Raw genomic sequence first — 14,256 nt, forward strand, 5'->3', positions numbered from 1 at the left:
CCAAATCCTCTCAGTTTACTAATACATTTTTTTTAATCTAAATATTATCATGTCACCTCTCCCTTCACTCTTCCAGTGTAGTTAGTCCCAGGGTTTTGGTCTCTCCTCGTATGTCTCGTTAGTTCTGGGACCTGCTAATTTCTTTTCTCTTTCTCCTCTGAGCAGGATTCGAACCCGCCCAGCGTGTGTGTGTGTGTGTGTGTGTGTGTATGTGTGTGCGAGTGCATGCGTGTGTGTGTGTGTGTGCATGTCTGTTTGTGTGTATTTGTATGTGTGTAGGCGCACGTATGTACGTCTGTGTGCGTGTGTGTAGGCACGCGTGTGTATGTGTGTGCGTGTGTATGTGTGTTTTTTTATGTGTAGGCGTACGTTTATGCGATACATTCGAATGGTTTTAACAGACAGACAGACAGAGTCAGACAGACACGAGGGGGAAGGGGTGAGGGTGAGGGGGGGGGCAGTGAGAGGGTTATGAGTCAGAGGGCGTGATGTGTTACGGTCTGCTCACAAGTGTGACGTCACGTCGGCAGGAATTGGGGGGGCGGGGTGATGTCTGACGTCATGGATGGGAGGAGCTTGCACGAAGCGGATAAAAGTGTTGGAGGAGGAGGAGGAGGAGGGAAGGAAGAGGAGGAAGAGGAAGAGGAGGAGGGAAGAAGGAAAGGGTTTGCAGTTGATGTCGGGGTTGATGTGCCGAGGGAGGAACGGATGGGGCGGGGGAGGGGGGGAATGGGAGGGGAGGAGAGGGAGGAAGTTGGAGGGGGGGGGGAGAGATGAGGTCTGCATATTAAACTCCATCCAGCGTAACTTGGCAAGGAGACGAAAAATGTCTAGTTTTCTTCAAAAGTATCTATAAATTTTTATGCTGGCGACCTACAGGTGACCTTATTTGACACAAGGAAATCTTCCTCTATGTGAATATTTAGTTCATTTCCCAAAACCTTAACGAGTTAGAGCGTCGCTACTTGCGGCGGAGGTCGAGGTGACGGGAGGTTTTAACATTGCCGCCAGCGAGTTGGACCAAGGGCATGGTTCATTTAATTCCACGGTCCACAGTCCGCTGTAAGGGCCACCGTCCTAGCCTCCTGATAAGGGAAAGTTTGCGACGTTAAACCTAACCAAACCGAATCAATTTCTATTATATAATATTTCCGAAGTCTGGAATTGTATTTGTGTATATTGTATTTATGTATATTGTATTTGTATATATTGTATATATTGTATTTGTGTCTCTTGTTGGTGAAAGTAAATACAGTATGTGCGTGTCTGTAGTTGGTGCTGTGGTTGTGGATGGTGATGCGGTTTGCCTGCTGTTATTGATAGTGGGAGGTGCGGGTACGAAGAGGAGTAGGAGGAGGAGGAGGAGGAGGAGGAGGAGGGAGAGGGTACATTGATAATGGTGGTGGAGGTGGAGGGGGAGGTGGAGGATGGTAGTAAATGACAACAAAAACGAAACTACGTCATCACTAATATGATGACGTCATTCGTAGATTAGATGAAAGAAAATGGCGATCAAATCTCCAGAGGCTTGACATAGACGTGGCCCCTGACGTCAACTGCATGAAATCGCATGACGTCAACCAGAACAAAGAATGTGAAGTTCGTCATGAAAGCTAAAAGTTCCATTTGGGGGTACGCCACTGTTCGTTCGTCAAGAGAATGTCATGTGCGCGTGCGTCATGATCATGCAGGAAGTCATGTGTGTGTGTGTGTGTGTGTGTGTGCGTATGTGTATATATGTATGTATGCATGTGTATGTACACGAGTATACATATGTATATCTTCATACATGTATATATTTGTATAGATATACATGTGAATATTAAGTGTATGCATGTATGTGTATATATGTATTTGTGTAGATACGTATGTACGTACATATGTATATACGTGTATATATGTGTACCTACTATATACTGTATGCATGTGAATACATATATGTAAATACGTATGTATTACATAACTGTATATGTATGAAAAGTCACGGACATATGATGCTGACACACACCATGACATTGTGTTATGTCGATTTTGCTTCTAAAACTCGGAAAGTCCTCGTGTTGCCGACTGTACATACATACACAGCATGTGTACATGTGTTTGTACCCAAACACGTGTGTGCGTGTGCGTGTGTGTATCACAGGATCTCGAGTGACAGTGATAACCCCGCATCTACTCGATGACGTCATCCGTGTGCGCATTCGAGCACGCACGAAATCGCACGACTGCGTTCGAGTCTTGTAAACGCGAAATAAACTGACATGATTAAATATTTCCGGAAGTGTGTAATGTCTGTAAATTGATATGATGTTTCATCTTCTTTTGATATGAGAGCGAGCATAAGCGTACACACACACACACACACACACACACACACACACACACACACACACACACACCTCTCATGGCGCTGTGGTTAGAGCTCTGGCCTGCCACTACGGAGGTCCGGGTTCGATCCTCGCCCGGGGCTGAAATTATCAGTATCGCAGCGCACACACACCCCCAACAATGGTTGGGTGTGTGTGTGTGTGTGCAAGGTCATAGCATTACCCATAGATCGGACCTACGAGCTCTGAGCTCTCTTCCAGGAGGGAAATAGCTGTCGATCACGAGTCACACACATCCAAAGACCACACACACACACACACACACAGTGAGCATCTGGTAGGGTGATAGCTGTCAATCACAAATTCAGCACATAATCAAAGATCATGGTTATAAAATAAATTAAACGCGCGCGCGCGCACACACACACACACACACAACCCTTACAAAAGAAGCAACGAGCTGGGAAGCGTTCCTGAAAATTCCCGTAATAGGAGGAGAATGTGCTAGAAATGAGTGGGATTGGTTTAATAGAAGATGTGCAACAGTAAAACAAAAGCGGGTCAAAGTGGTAAAAAAGTAACAGAGACAAAAGAAGTAGAGAAACGAGCCAGAAATGGACGTACAAGAATTGAAAAAAAGAGGATGAGAACTTTGAAGATGAGTGTAAGATGAACCATGATCTGGACGAAGACTTGATGAGAAATAGAAATCAGTCTGATTCTCCACAGACTGAAAAATGAAGCAGTGGCGTGGTCACTGGGACTCGAACCCTTGGCTGTAAATCTGCTCACCACAGAGCAAGGACGTTACCATTGTACCAAGCTGACGGTATAGAAGGAATGATTTGTGCCTTGACCTCTATTCCCCCGACGACTTTCGCATGGTACACTAGTTGGGGAATAGTCAGGTCAAATTTCAGATCATTCCTTTCACACGATTAGCATGGCAGAACAATGGTTAAGAGTCCCAATGGCAGTTACTTAATCCATTTGTTCTAACTTCATACATCTACATACCATGAGCTTCTTCCCTCTTATAAGGGGGTAGCCAAGTCCAAGTTACGCATCCATTCCTCTTTCATCCACCACCCTTGTCTCCCTCTTATCTTAGCTCCTCATGGATGAAGGGTCACCATACTAAAAGAAATATATTAAAAAGAATTACAGAATAGCGTGCGGCAACGTAAAATGGTCCCGGGATTGGACGATAGTACACGCGAGAAGGGACCAAAAACAGTGGGACTTCCCACATTGGGAAAACGAAGAGAGAAGGGAGATCAGCCAAAGAAACAGAAAAGTTAGACAAAGGATGGACAAAAAGCCAAAATAAGTTAAAGTAAAAGAAACTTCTTAAGGTATATTAGAAAGCCCATTTTTTTTACATAAACAAGTTAGGAACAAGTTAAAAGATAAATTAGAGGCCAACAGGGTTACTCGAATCAAGGTTTGGTAATGGAGGTAAAGAGACGATACTCCGCGAGTACAGTTCCAACCCCCGTTTCCTACAATGTGTGCGTGTGAGAGAGAGAGAGAGAGAGAGAGAGAGATTCACCATGGTCGTGGATCACGTGTTGGACTCGTAATCGACAGTTATTCCCCTCCCGGAAGAGAGCTCAGAGCTCGTAAATGACCGATCTATGGGTAATACTGACCTTACACACACACCCAACTCCCACCCCACGAGAGTTGGAGTAACGACCCGCAGCGCAGTGATACTGAAATTATTTAAACCTTGGGCGGGATTCGAACCCGGACCGCCGTAGTGACAGCCGGGAACTCTACCACTGCGCCACGTGTGTGTGTGTGTGTACGCGCGAGCACCTCTACGTGCACGGGTACCGCACGTGTAACTTAATGCACTCGTGTGCGTGCATGTGCGTGCGTAATCATATCCCACCATCCAGCAGGGGGGGAGGGGGGGGGACGACGGCCCCAGATTGCCCCGTAAGCAACCTCCCCTCATTTTCGTAAATTATGGAGATGCGTTATAATTCGATGTGCGCATGCGTGGTGCCGGCGCCGGACGTGTAGTACGTGTATTATCCAATTGGCGTTTCCGTAAGTGGGAGAAAGGGGGACGGGGGGAGGGGGGGAGGGGGCCGATCTCAGCTCGATTCCTTTGCGGATGCGGCGGCGGGGAGCGCGCGCCAGATGACGTTGACCGGATGTGGGAGGAAGAGGACGGAGAGACGAAGATGTAGAGCAGGAAGATGAAGGAAATGAAGGGTTGTACGGAAAAGGAGATGAGGAAAATGGAGGAAAAAGACGTCGAAATCGAAAGAGTTGTATGAAAAGATGAAGAAAAGAGAACAAGAAGACGACGACGAAGAGGAAGAAGATGGAGATGAAAAAGAGTTATATGAAAAGGAAGATGAAGAAAATGAGAGACGAAGACGACGCAGGTGAAGATGAAGACGAAAGAGTCAAGTAGAAGGTGGAAATGATGTATATGAAGAGGAGGGTGGAGATGAAGAGGACTTGGGTAAAGGAGACGTCAAGATGGACAGTAGTACATATGTGGGAAGTTAGAAGAAGGAAAGGGAAGGGGAAAGGAACTGACGGAAGTGGGCTGGGGGAAAGGGAGGAGGAAAAATGGAAGCAGGAGGAGGAGGAGGAGGGATGAGTGATGAGGAGGAGACTGAAGCTGAGAAAGTATGGGAAAGGGAAATGTAGACACATTGTGAGATACACATATGCACACACACACACACACACACACACACATATATATATATATATATATATTATTCGGCTGCAGCAGCAGCTGGCAGGCTGCAGCCCCCTCCAGCCCCCCCCCACCAGTTCCCCTCCCCTCCCCCACCACCCTCTTCCTGTGTTCTTGTAGTGCCCAGCAGGACCAAGAGCCGATGACCAACACATTCTTTGGAAGCCCTATGGTCGTCCTCTCGACTCCGTTGTGTGACGTCACTGTTCACCGTGAGAGGACTGACGTCACATTTATGACGTCATTGGTGATCATGAGATGAGTGATGCCACGTAATGATGTCATCTTTTCGACACACATGGAAACTCTGCGGCGATATTCTTATCCCCTTCAGCTAATGAAGAAAAAATGGGATTGTTTTTATGCAAACTTGAATGATATTGCACTAAATGAATTATAAAAAATTAAGAGATTCTTTGAATAGAATTTGCCAATGTACAAAGAATTACAATGCAAGATATTTTGTTATTTTTCAGATTACCAGACCAGATGGCGCAAAAGTCAAACGCTGCGACATGACGTCATGTCGCAGGAAGATTCTCCTCAGTGACGTCATATCGCCTTCCACCAATAGCCGACCGCCATGTTGTCACCATGCAAAGGTGACAATTCCTCTTTGAGGGAGATTTCCCTTAACATTATTTTTTCCTATATTTTTTCATGCTCATATGTACATGTAAAGAGAGGATGAGTTTAAACGTGTTTAAGAAATGACCGAGAACTGTGGTAGGGGTTACTAGGCTGGATGGAATGAGAAACGAGATGAGGAGAGCGGAGGTTGAATAGGAGTTGTGAGACAGGGTTGATGAAAGAGTATTGGGATGGTTTGGACAAATGGAAAGAATGAGTGAAGAAAGATTATTAAAAGAGGTGTGGAAGGCAGAGGTAGATGGAGTGAACAGGAGTGGGCGACCAAGGATATGAAGGTTGGATGGAGTAAAAGGGGGGTTGAGAACGAGGGGATGTCTGTTGAGGAAGGAAGGGAGAAGACAGAAGATAGGGGTGAATGGAGAATGATTGTGTATGGATGATGCTGTAATGCATGGGAGTAGAGGGGGAGGGGGGTGTGAGTATGTTTGAATGGTAATTTGACGCAGCGCGAAGGAATTTCTCCCGATTAAGTGAAGCGGCCTTGCTGTGGATGTTCTGTGTCTTGCTGCATTGTTTATGACCTAGGGCAACGGGCGAGATGCAAGGATGACCCGTCATCCAGGAGGAGCCAAGAAAAGAGGGAGACAGAGAGGAAGGGGTGAAAGGGATGAGAGTGATTTTATGCCTTTTGACTTTGGCTACCCCCTGGTAAGGGGGAAAAAATGCCCTTTGGTGTATGTGTATGTACATTTGTCAAGAATGTTCTATAATTTTCCAGATGTCTAGTCCCTCGATATCCAATAGAATAATTGAAACCTGACCAAATTTATTTATTCAATTATTTGTTTTTCTGTGTGTCTAGCCAATTTTGATGCACTGGGGATTCCGCCGTGTGTGTTTGTCTGGGTAGGCCGTGACGATGGGCAATGTTTAGTCATTGAGGAGAATATTGCACTTGTCCCGGCCTATCAAGAACAGGCCTAGTCTTCGCCCCTGAAGTCACCTCCTGAAGCCTGAAATTCATCTCCTGAAGCCTGAAATTCATCTCCTGAAGACTGAAAATAATATCCTGAAGACTGAAAATAATATCCTGAAAACTGAAATTCATCTCCTGAAAACTGAAATTCATCTCCTGAAGCCTGAAATTCATCTCCTGAAGCCTGAAATTCATCTCCTGAAGCCTGAAATTCACCTTCAGAACACCCAACTCGACGACTCTGAAATGAACTGAAGCTGCCCTCGATACACCAACTTCAGTCGGGGACCTGAAACAGTGCGTCCTTAGTGCGGGATTCGAACCGTCCCTCATCCAGCTAGCTCATCCGCGTCTGTGGATACAGTTAGGCTGAGGTTTTCGTCCCAACCCACGTCGGGATTATGGGTGATGTTTTTTAACTCTGCATGCAAGCGTGCATGTTTCCATGCACGCACACACATGCACAAAGGTGTACACATGCACAAACACGTACGTACACACAAACGTACATATAAAGGTTTACAAATAAAGAACATACCGACAGGAGACCTTTTGGTCCATAACTAGGTCAAATGTTAAGAATGGATAGATTTAGAGTTAAAAACGCACAAATGCAGACGTACATACACACACACACACACACGACAAGAGACAAAAGTCAATAACACGCAAGGTGACTAACATAGCAAAATACCCTACAATAATATAATCCAAAGTAATATTAATAACCAGGCCAACAATGATCCTAATAACTACTTTAACAATATTAACAAGATCATAAAAACGACCACAAAAGCCCTTACGAACAAAAACAACAACCACAACGAAAACATCAACCACAGCCACAACAGCAACATGGCAACATTTTCTACACACGAAGTTGTTTACTTAGTTACTCTTAGATAATAGAAATCGTCAGCTACCGAGGAAAAACAACATGGCAACCAAAATATCTACATAAACAACAACAACAACAACGGGGTTATAAAATTCCGCCCACTTTCAAACTGCTGGGCGTAATTGTAGCCAGGACAGCGAAATTCTAGCCACGGCGCCGTTGCGGCCGTCAAGGGGGCGTTCGCGGTGCGTTCGAGTCGCCGCGAAAATGAGAGCCGTCGTCAAAACTCGGCCGAGATGCCTATGAACGCCAGATAACATAAATCGTTGGACTAATCTGTGGTCGAGTTGGACTATATATACATTTTCATTTCTTATTTATTCATTTATTATTTATGTAGTATATGTTTATTTGGGCATTTATCTAAAAACTCAGAAAAATAATAATGAATAATTTTCTAGTGTTTCCAGAACACTCGTAGACGATGTGAATTCTAGTCGACTAGAAATGTTTTAGTCTCAAATTATTAATTCAAAAAGATAATTCAGGTCTATTTTCAAAAACCCAGCTATCAAACATTTCATCATTAACCCTAAAAATAGATTTCCTACGTTATGAAAAATCTTTTTAGTATAGTTGCTGATAATATGTTTATTTACTCGTTTTAATATGTTTATTGTTAAAGGTAGTTCTGGTATTTTGTAGATAGCCCAGTGCAGAATCATCGGACTATCCTATAGAGAATGATACAGACTCTGCACTTGTATCAAGCATGACCGAAACTACAAGCCCACTGAGACTGCATATATATATATATATATATATATATATATATATATATATATTATTCGATGTTGATAGGCAACTCAGACCCAGCTACGTTTTTAATACTTTTCTTGATGACATCGCTTTTCACGTTGATTCAATCGCGTGAGATTAATTCAATCGAGTCAATATGTCATTTTCAAGGACATCTCGTATATCTGGAGTGGGTTTTACAAACTAATTCTGTGCCAGATCACAGCATACGAGCCTGTTATGTTCCCACGTTCAACATGGCGACAGGTAGAGGTACTGCTGTACAGGCTGCGCCTAGATGATGGCTGTCACACGCCACAACCTGTGATGATTGCCCTGAAACTGTTCCTGAAGATGCCGTTCACGACACCTGAGAGCCTTGTCATCCTCCACCGTAACAACGCTTGGATGACTGTTTGGTCGAGCCTACTCCCGAGCCTCTGTGTGTGTGTGGGAGGGAAGGGGGTGGAGATGGTATCCTGTCCCCTCAACAACAACAACAACAACAACAACCAGGTGGCACTTATTTTTTCTGGGTGCCGCCGTGATCAAGAAAGATTGTGTACATGGCCTCCGTTCCTCAACATCAAGCCTTCACTTCTTCCATCCTTCGCCAGCCCTACAAGTCCCTCAGTCCTTCAAATCGTCAGTCCGTCATTTATGTACTACTGCAGTTGATAAGGTTCGGGATAGGGGCAAGTCTGTAGAGTATACAAATTGCACTTATCCCGGCCTGCTCGGCATGCTTTGCAATTCGACAAGAACCCATGAGAAATTATACCAGAAGACTGAACCTCCAAAAGAATAAGAAACTTCATCTGACGTCACTTTTCGGACAGCTCCCCTCCCAATGATGTCACAGGTGAGTATATCAAAGTGGATCTTTGTAAAATATTGCAACTGGGTATTGTACATTCAGGGCCAAGGCTTTGTATGCGAATGCTTTGCCTATTTTGTAAAGAACTCAATATTTATGTGTGTATTGCCACGAATGGTAATTATTTGAAAACCCAAATGCCTTGGGGGATTAAAAAGTGTAATGTGAAAGACATTTGGGAATGGATGTTAAGAGGAGATTTTATGGAGTGATTGTGCCGACAGCAATGTATGGGGCAGAAAATTTAAACTTATGAGAGGAAGAGTTTAAATGTTTTTGAGATGAAATGCCTGAGAAATATGGTAGGGGTTACTAGGCTGGATAGAGTGAAAAAATGAGGTGAGGAGAGCAGGGGTGGAGAGGGAGTTGGGAGATAGGGTTGATTAAAGAGTATTGGGATGGTTTGGACACATGGAAAGAATGAGAGAAGAAAAATTAGTAAAAGAGGTGTGGAAGGCAGAGGTGGAAGGAGTGAACATGAGGGAGCGACCAAGGATGAGATGGATGGATGGGGTAAAAGTGGGGAATATCTGTTGAGGAAAGAAAAACAGAAGATAGGAGTGAGTAGAGAATGGTAGTATATGGTTGATGCTGTGATGCATGGAAGGGTGTGGGAGGGGGTGAAGAAGTATGTGTGAATATTTTGATGCAGCTCAAAGGGATTTTTCCCTGTCTTCTCTTTTTTCTGCATGAAGGGGCAGAGAGGGACGGGTCACTGATTAAATGAAGCGAGCTTGCTGCGTATGTGCCGTGTCTTGCTACATTGCTTCTGACCCAGGGCAGTGGGCAAGATGCAGGGATGACCCATCATCCAGGAGGAGCCAAGAAAAGAGGGAGGGAGGGGTGGTGAATGGGAGTAGATTATGTGCAGATGAAATGGGTGGGAGTGGATTTATGCCTTTGACTTTGGCCACTTCCCTTGTATGGGGGAAAAATCCATTGGTATATGTGTGTAAGTGTATGCACGGAAATAATGCAACAGAACTAACCCTTTCCCAAGTTTGATGCCAGAACTATGAACCTTGTATTCTTTTATGTTTTAGCAAAGAAAAAGTTCACCTGCTGATGAGTACATACTGCAGTCTGCTGTGACAGGAAAGATGTTTAATCTCCTGTGTATTGATACACGGCTTTTGCTTTATGAAGAACAATCCTCCCCCCACCACCCCTGAGAACAGGCTAATGCCAGGCATAATCATTCACATTGGGTCCATGGACAGAGATATCTATATATGAGTAAGGGAGATTAATAAAGATTTGTATTTCCGGGTAAACCTCAATTTGTTGATACTGGTTTGTACAACTTCTGTATGTCTGAGTGTGTATGTGTGTGTGTGCATATGATTATATGAACAGGAAAATAAAGATACTCGTGTAGTCCTGTCAATTTTTTGCCGTCTTTTTTTTTCTAATTTATGGAAAGCTGTTTCTTTATATCCTTCAGGAATCATCATCTTTTTATCTACTTGTTTATTTATTTATTATCTTAACCTTTTGCCACTTTCCCAACCCAAACCGTCATCTTTCCTGTCAATTTTGTCTATTCCGTTCACTATTCCAACTATCATTTTGCCTTTTTTTTTCAAACAAATATACCGAGGGATTTTTTCCCCATACAAGTGAGGCAGCCAGAGTCAGTGGCATACATCTACTCCCACCCATTTTATCTCCACATACTCCACTCCCATTCACCATCCCTCCCTCCCTCTTTTCTCAGCAACTGGATGATGGTTCATCCATGCATCTCACCCACTGCTCTGGGTCAGAAGCAATACAGCACGACACAGCACATCCTCAGTAAGGGCATTTCATTTAATCAGCGACCTCCCGCCCCCTCATTCAGAAAATGAGAAGACGGGGAGAAATCCCTTTGCCCCATCATGTTCATTCCTTCCACCTCTGCCTTCCACATATCTTTGACTAATCTGTCTTCATGCTCTCTTTCCATGTGTCCAAACCATCCAAATATTCTTTCATCGACCATATCTCCCAACTCCCTTTCTACCTCCACTCTCATAAGAACATAAGAATGAGAGTGGAAGAGACCATTAGGCCTACACTAGGTAGTTCCATGTCCATTACCACCTGTCATCCCCATCCATTAAGTTGTCTAACCGTTTCTTAAAACAACTGGTAGTTTCACCGCTCAAGCCATGGTTACCAAGTCTTCCATTCATTGACCACCCTATTAGTAAACCAGTTCTTGCCCGTTTCCTTCTTAAATCTAAATTTGTCCAATCTAAGTCCATTACTGTGACTTCTGCCTGTTGTCTTAATATGATGACCTTGTTTGTGTCACCTTTGTTAAAACTTTTGATCCACTTGAACACCTCTATTATATCACCACGCACTCTGTCTCTTTCCAGAGAGTGTAAGTTAAAGTGCCTAAGCCTCTCCTCATAAGTTAAATTTCTGAGCCCATGTATCATTTTGGTCATTCTCCTCAGCACTGATTCTAGTGAACTGATGTCCATTCTATAGGATGGAGACCAAAACTATATCGCATAGTCAAGGATGGGTCTAACACTACATAGGAGTTTGATATTTACCTTTGCACTTCTATTTGTAACTGTCCTAACAATGAAACTTAATGCTCTGTTAGGTTTATTCCTGGTACTAATGCACTGTTTCCTGGATTTAAGGTCAGGACTCACTAAAACTCCTAAGTCTCTCTTGCACTCTGTTTTCTCTAAAAACATGTTATCTAAGCTATACCTGCTTTTGGGGTCGTGTAACCCTACATTTAATATGCACTTCGAGATATTGAAGTCCCTTTGCCATTTTGCCAAACATGTGAAGAATTTCTTAAGATCTTCCTTCAGAACCTCGGCATCTTCTCCTGACCTAATTAGGTGTCCTATTTTAGTGTCACCCTTAAACTTACTAACATCACTATTAATCCCATTGTCCAAGTTGTTTATGAACAATAAGAGACTCAAAACAGAGACCTGGGGAACTCCACCAGAAACACTCCCCCATTTGGATTTCACACTATGGTGACCTGCTGTTTTCTGTCACTGATCCAAACTCTAATCCACTCAAACACTTTTCCTCCTCATTTCTCACTCTATCCAGCCTAGTAACCCTTACCATACCTCTCAGACACTTCATCTTGAACACATTTAAACTCTTCCTCCTTTATGTTCCATGTTTCTGTCCCATACAGTGCTGTTGGCACAATCACCCCTTCATACAATCTCCTCTCTCTTGGCATCCATTCCCAAATGTCTATTCTCATTACACTTTTTAATCCCCCAAGCCACTTACTTGCTTCTTTCAATCTACATTATCTCCACCTCCACTCCTCTCTGTCCTGCCACATTTGCCTCCAAGTATTTAAGCCTATCCACTTCCTCCAGTCTCTCCCCCTTAATACTCACTTCCAATTTGCTGCCATCCTCTCCCTTTGTACATCTCATCACCTTACATTTACCCACATTTATCTTCAACTTCCTTCTTTTGCACACCTTCCCAAACTCCATCACTAACTTCCTTAATCCCTCTGATCCTGCTACAATTGCAGTGTTTCCAGCAAACAATTGGCTTATCTCCCATTTTTCTCCATTTTCTTTAACCATCTCCAATCCCCAGCCCATTACCCTTGCATTTACCTCTCACACCACCCCATCCATGTATAAATTGAACAGCCATGGTGACATGACACATCCCTGGTGAAGTCCCACCTTTACCTCAAACCTCACTCTCTCCATTTCTAATTCTAACACAGGCTCTACTACTCTCGTAAAAACTCTTGACTGCTCTTAACAGCTTTCCTACTATCCCATATACCTGCAATACCTCCCAGTGCCCAAAAAACATCCTTACCTTTTCCTAAAACTTTTACATATCTGCTGTACCACTAAAATCTGATCCATGCAACTCCTGTCTTAAACCCACACTGTTCCTCACCAATTACCCTCTGTTCATCTCCTAATCCTCTCAATCAAAAACCTCCCATAAACCTTCCCAACCACACTCAACAATCTGATCCCTCTGAAACAACTACACTCAACAATCTGATCCCTCTGAAACTACTACACTCACACTTGTCCCCTTTTCCTTTGTAAAGTGGAACTATACATGCACTTATCCAATCCTCTGGCACTTAACCCTCTTTTAGACAAACATTAAACAACCTCATTGTATCTCCCTTTTTTAGACACTTCGCATGACACTCGTCTACCACAGATGCCTTACCTGCTCTCATCATTTTAATATCTGCTTTCACCTCATCTTTTCTTATTTCTCCTCCATTTTCATCATTCATCACCGAGATTTTCTTTGCACTTCCCACTGCAACTATCTTTCCCTCCCTATCCTCCTCCACATTTAACAACTCCCTAATATGCTCTGCCCACCTTCCTCTTCCATTATCTTTCCATCAGCACCTTTTTTCTTCTCTACTTGATTCTCTACTTCTACTCTATTTCTCTACTTGATTTCCTGCTTCTACTCTACTTCTCTACTTGATAAAATTAATAAAATAAAATGAACTGTATTCATACACATTAATGGTTCATAGGATGGAATATGCAGGATCGTACCCGCATATAATGAATAGAATTAGGAAACATTAACGATAGGTACCAATTACTTACGGTAGGCACAGGTCCCATAGAAGAGGTAGGGGCCGGTAGGAACAATCGTGGAAAGCCGGTATGCAAAGGTGTAAGTCTGTTTAGTCGTAATCGTCAACAATGTCTTGCGTACCTGTCTCCGGATTGTCTTAACGGCGTCTTATGTGTCAACGTGTAAGTTAAGTATAAGTTATTTTAGTAGGCGATATACTGCTATCCAACTGGAGTGCTCCTAGCAACTGACTACTCTGCTCGACTGGCTGATCCGTTCTGCTGACGCCGGGCTGTCGACCGCGCGATCTCTACGTCCGAAAGTGTCGTTCATTCGTTTCGTGTTTTAGATGCAAAAATGTTCCCATTTAGAATACTCCCATCCCTTCCCTTCCATTTTTAGTAACAATTTATAAATCTAATTTCACAAAAGGTCTCCTATCTCTAGAGGACCGTCGCAACTTAGGAGACGGGGAAGATATACTATTAGGTTTGACATTTTCTTGTCTAGGTGGAGAAGGATGAGCTATCATAGTTGCTTCTGAAATAGGAAGTT

This window comes from Oratosquilla oratoria, chromosome 41 (genome assembly GCF_046742065.1).
Source record: "Oratosquilla oratoria isolate Oo_2021 chromosome 41, ASM4674206v1, whole genome shotgun sequence".
In the NCBI taxonomy this organism is placed as follows: domain Eukaryota; kingdom Metazoa; phylum Arthropoda; class Malacostraca; order Stomatopoda; family Squillidae; genus Oratosquilla; species Oratosquilla oratoria.